Genomic DNA, 5,853 nt, shown 5'->3' on the forward strand with positions numbered 1-5,853 from the left:
ACCAGTGCCTGAGGCCAGGCAGCCCTGGGGAGGGCAGGAGCAGGCAGCCTGTTAGGTGTTCCCAGGGGGAGACTCCGCTGCCCCAACTCCAGGAGGGACCAGGCGTATCCAGAGCCTGGGGAGGGCAGCTGGGGCAGGGGCCACCTCTCACAGCGCCTGTCACCCACTGCTTGACTTAGAACTTGGAGTTCCAGCGGATGCCCCCATGGGGTCCTATGATGACCCCATGGTCATCCATGGCCAGGCTCTCAATTCAGTGAAGACCTCGTCCCTTCCGGCATACCAGTCTGATTCCTGGGTCTCATCTACCTCATTTAAAGAAACCAAGAATAAAACGAATGAGCTTGAGGTGCCCGGTTCAGAGAGTGCACATGGGAAGACCCCATCTGCCATCCCAAACTCACGGCCAGTCACTGCCCTTGAAAACGGTCACCAACTGCGCGAGATAGCTCCAGTGCTGACCTCTGCAGAGCCCCTCCACATTCACAGGTTCTGGGTCAGGACGTGAATACGTCTTCTTGGGGGATACAATTTGACCCATAATACTGTCCCTTCCCAGGGCAGCCTACACCCCATGAGGCCGACACAGGTGTGAAGGCTGAGCATGTCACTGGAGGGGCTGTCCAGTCCTGGAAGGACAGGGCTCTCCACCCCGTCCACTGGCTTTCCCGCTCCCCTCCAGCAGAACGGCTCTCCACCCACCACCAAACAACTCCCAACATCACTCTCTCTCCAAGCGACTTCCCTGGGGACCAGGGCTGCATCATTAACTCACCCTTGGTGGGGACCCAGGCCATGCAGGCAGGTCACTGGAAATCTAAGAGCACACACATAAGGCCTCCAGGTCAGAGCCTCCCTTCAGCCTCCGGAGTGAGGGCGCACACTCCAGAAAGTTCCAGAAACTGCCCTGAGTAGGCACCTGGATTCCATTCAGCAGCAGACAGAACCCCCTCCTGCGGTCACACCCTCCCCGTCAGGTGACGCTGCCGGTCTGCAACCCTGGTCTGGCCAGCCCTTGGCTGGTATCCATTGTCTGTCCATTTCTTCATGCAAGAGCCACTTGTTGGGCCTCTGCTGTGCGTCATGCTAGGTGCCAAGGGCACGTGGGGGTCGGGTTCCTGCCTTCAAGGAGCCCAAACACAGCGAAGGAGAAAGGCGGGTGAGCAAGTGTCTATAGTGACAGGTGTGGGAGAGGAAGCGGGGGCTTCAGGGGGAGTCCAGGGAAAGGGACTCAAACCCAGAAGGGAAGGGGGCACAGGAAGGCTCCCCAGAGACCCCGAGGGGAGAGGACACGTAGACACTCCTGGCATCTGGAGTGACAACGCTGTGTGGCTGGGGGGCGCCTCGGTCTGTCTTCTGCTGCTGTGACAGACAGCACAGCCCGGGAAACTCAAAGAGAAGTTGGCCGCCACGTTCTGGGAAGGCCCAAATGGAGACTCTGGAGCTGAGCGGTAGCAGGGCCCCGAGCCTCGCGGGGCAACAGGAGAAGAGAAAGCCGAGATCCCTCGGAGAACACAGCTCTCACTGTGACCACTGACCCCTCCTGAGGCCCGAGCCCCCATCCCCTGGCGCCTCCTGAGGGCCCCCCTCAGCACTGTCAGCTGGGGACTCAGTTCCCACCCGTGGGACCGCAGCAGGCGGAGAGGGCAGAGGCCACCAGGAAGGTCCACGCCCAACACCGAGGGGCGGGGCTGAGCTCAGTCCATGGCGGAGGGGCACTGGGGACAGAGGGCCGAGGAGGCCAAGGCGCTGTGCGGAGAGGGATGAACATGCCTCGGGGGACAGAGACCAGGACCAGGGCGCAGCGCTCCCACGGCACAGAACAGCCCGGCTCCGCAGGGGCCTGGCAGCCCTGTGTCCCTCCCAGCCACTGAAGCCACCACCACAAGCCCAGAAGGACCCCTGCCTCAGAGACACCGCGAGCCTCGCGGGTTCCCCCGTCTGCAAACACATCCCCGCGGGCAGCTCTCCCCGGGACGAAGGCAACGCGCTGCAGATTGTCAGTCACTCGCGCGGAGTTTGGCATCTGCCTCTCACAGCTGCCCGCATTCCCAGCTAAAATATTAAAAGAAATATTTTTGTGTTACAGTCTCTGCTTTGCCAGAATCTTGCTGTGCATTTGTGACAATTTTATGGGCTCCTCCGAAGGCTGAGGGAGCACTGCAGAGGGAAAGGACAAAGGTGGCCTTCCCAGTTCACAAATCAGCAGCCACACTGCGCTGGGAGGGGCTTCCTGTCCTGGCAACGCATCACCACGGCACCTTCACAGTCGGAAGAGTGGGCAGGAGTGCTTGCTCACTCGGCAGCACAGACACTAAAATCGGAACCATAAAGCGAAGATTACCATGGCCCTGTGCAAGGGTGACCCGCAAATTCGAGAAGCATTCCCTATTTTGAGCAAACCTTTGGAAGGCCATTTCACCATTATATATTCTAAGAAAATGGACTCAGGTTACACTGGATTGCACCCAATATTGAAATGTAACTTTCATACCAAAACAAAAGTGGGCACAAGTCTCAACAGGGAGAGAACAGTGGCGATGTCACTGGCTTCGTGGTCCCTGCAGGATAGAAACCCAACACAGCTCACAAGGGCATGACGACAGAGCCATGGATTGCGCTGATTCATGCAGCAGGGTGGCTACCCACAGGAGGGTGGCGGAAGTCCAGAAGGAAGGGCACACATGTGGGCTCCAGACTGGAAATCAACACAAGCTGTGGGGCAGCCTCTCATCACACCCACACCATGGTCCAAAACGTTGGCACGTGGTTTAAAATGTGTCTCGGATCCAGTCAGATCTTCCCCAGACTCCTAACGTGGAAATGCATCTGAACGAGGGCCCTGGTCCAGGGACTGTGGCCACGCTGGCTGGCCTCCCTGATGCCTTCTTGTAGTTTGGCTTGAACCGTGGATGGGACCCGGAGGCCATTCCCCATGAAGTGTGTGGCACTTTTCTCCTCAGCACCTCCAACTTGAACTTGAAGCCTCTACTCCCACCTCTGCCATTTAGCTTAAGCCCAGATCGTGTTGTGCCTTCTGTGAACCCGATGTTACTGCCTCAGGGAGATAGGTAAGGAGGCCCCACCCATCTCCACAGAGCCCCTGCATGAGGACAAGTCAGGCCTCCTGCCGACGGAGCCCCTCTGTGCCCAGTCCTGGTTATTTCCCATCTTGAAAGCTGGCCTCACAGTAACTCAGGGAGAAAAGGTGCCATTTAGCGCAACCCTTCTCCTCGCTTTACATGTGACAAAACGGGACCAGACAGGGCACTTTGCATATAGCAAGGAGTAAAAATGAGATAAGATGCTTTTAAAAAGATCGATAACTATCAAATGAATAACTGTCTTGTACAGGTTACAAAACTTGTTAGAAGCGGCTGTCACTGTCCCTACTCAGGCAGCACTATAATGCCTGATACTTTGGGTGGCTGTGGGATTTGAGCGTCTAGCCTGTGGCCCGTGAAAGGAAGGGGTAAACCACTCCCAGGACCCTCGGCCTCCCCTTTCCTGGTTGGGAGGCTCGGGCTGGACCTACTTGCTCCACTGGGAGGGCTTGGTGTTCTGACGAGCTGAATCCTCAGCCTTCACCAGCTGATCCACCTGCTCCACTGATACCACTGCAGCTTTAATCTGCAGATTTCATCAGTGGATTTTTCATATCATGGAAATTGCAATCTCCTAAGAAAGAGGGGCAAGCACTTCCTGGACACTCTCACTATTGACACTTTCGGAACTGGACGGCTCAGGAGCAGGCAAGTGAAGGAGCTTGAGCACCTCCCAGCCAGGCCAGTGCAGGACCAGGGGGTCTAGGGAACCAGAAAGAGGCCCGTGGTCTGCAGACAGGAACGACCACCCCAAGTTCCAAGCGTGGGAATTCTAGAAGCAAACCAACAAGACTGGCCCATTTTAAGCAAAATTCCAGTTGGAATAATATTTAAATGATTAATGGGGAAATGAAAACACTGATTTCTGGGACGGGTCTGGTCACCAAGGACTGACCAAATCTCACTGGGACGAGCTATTGGGGTGACAACCTGTCTTCATCTTAGCAATAAAATGGTTCTCATCTTTTCACAATTCTTTGCATAAACAAAAGGAGGAGGAGTGGGAGGAGGGAGAGGAAGGAGAGGGAAGAACAGAAGACTCCATAGCCAGCAACTGATGTTCTGGATGTGACCGTAGAGGAGGCTGATGTCACCTGCAAAGCCAGCTCCAAATCAAACTGCCCAGTCTAAGTCCCCAAGAATCCTCGGGCCCACGGAGATGCTGGAGGGGCCTGAGAGTAGACCTGGCATTTCAAAAGGCCTGATGGAGCGTGCTTGTGCCCCGGGTTTCAGCACGGTACAGGAGAAGGGGCCTGGGGCCTGTTCTGTCAAGATGTGTGGGTTGGAGTAGGTCAGAACACCCATCTGGACGCTTCATTTCTAATAATCTGAAAATCCTGTTGCCAGAGATCACCTAAAAATGCTGCGTAATAAACCGTGATCCCTGTTAACGGCACAGCTGAGCAGGGGATCAGCGAGACGGCCCAGGGCCGAGCAAGGGGGAGCTGAAACTCAAGTTGCTGCCCTGTGGGGACACTTGCCAGGCTCAGGAGCAAAGAAGCTTAGTGTCCTTCCATGCACCAACGAGACACAAGACCTGGGGTCATACAGGGAGAGCCTTAGAAACCAGACTCCCTACCCGTGCAGGACCCTGGGGGCTGCCGTGGTTCAGGGGAGACTTTTCCCCTGGAGCTTGGTCCCCAGTGTGGCCCTGTGAAGAGCTGGGGAGATCTTTAAGAGGTAGATCTTAGTAGGTGGCCACTTGGTCATGGGGACACTGCCTTCAGACAGATTAAAAGACCCTTCCATGGTCTACTTAGTTCTCATGAGAGGGTTGCTATAAAAGAGTCAGCTAGAGCTGGACATGGTGGTGAGCACCTGTGGTTGAGGCAGGAGGATCAGCTGGGCCCAGGACATCAGGACCCACCTGGGAAACATAGCAGCACGCCATCTTAAAAAAAAAAAAAAAGCCAGCCTGGCCCTGCCTGGTCTCTGGCTCTCTGTCTTGCCGTGTGATCTCTCCTCTCGCACACATTCCTACCAGGAAGCCATCGACCATGATGTGATACAGCCAGCCGGGTCCTAACAAGACCTAGCACCCTGATGTTCAGACTTTGAACCTCCAAAATGTTTAAAGCCAAATTAACCGCTTTTATCAATAAAATACCCAGCCTCGAGTATTTGATTATAGCAGTGGAAAACAGACTAATACAGAGGCCATACCCTCAGTGGTAGGATTGTGCAAGACAAAAAAGTAACAAAAAGAGAAGATAGGGGATGCTTGTCCTCAACTCCTAGGTTCTAAACGAGAACGAGAGTCTCCCCAGAGAATCCACACCACACACCCGCATTGGTTGAGTTTGGAGTTGAATGGACACCAACTATATGGTTTGGGAAACCAAAGACAAGAAATTAGTGGTCTTAGGTTCATAGTCTCCCAGGTTCTTGGCAAAAGCAAATGTAAATTCTCTTACAAGCAACATATTCTCAATCCAAGATATATAGGATTTCCAAAAAAAAGTCTAGTCATGTTGCTGGCCCGGTGGCACACACCTGTAATCCCAGTGACTCAGGAGCCTGAGGCAGGAGGATGGTAAATTTGAGGCCAGCCTCATCAACTTAGCAAGACCCTGTCTCAAAATAAAAAATAAAAAGGGTTGGGGATGTAGCCAGGGTTCAATCCCATGTACTGACTGACCAATTTTAAGCAGGGTTGGGAGAAACCAAGTCAATAAAAGATCAGCCTTATTAAGGATTGACAGACACCAAATTCCATTTTAAATCCTTTACAGGTACTGTCCCACTTGAT

At 54.2% G+C, this 5,853-nt stretch overlaps 1 non-coding gene across 1 annotated transcript; it reads left to right on the plus strand.

The window, feature by feature from the left end:
• The first annotated feature begins 2,287 nt into the window (after positions 1 to 2,287).
• LOC113175634 (U6 spliceosomal RNA) lies at positions 2,288 to 2,396 on the plus strand. Its single transcript, XR_003299999.1, has one exon. It is a non-coding gene; the product is annotated as a U6 spliceosomal RNA (small nuclear RNA).
• The last annotated feature ends 3,457 nt before the right edge of the window (positions 2,397 to 5,853 follow it).

This window comes from Urocitellus parryii, chromosome 12, assembly GCF_045843805.1.
Source record: "Urocitellus parryii isolate mUroPar1 chromosome 12, mUroPar1.hap1, whole genome shotgun sequence".
Classification (NCBI taxonomy): Eukaryota; Metazoa; Chordata; class Mammalia; order Rodentia; family Sciuridae; genus Urocitellus; species Urocitellus parryii.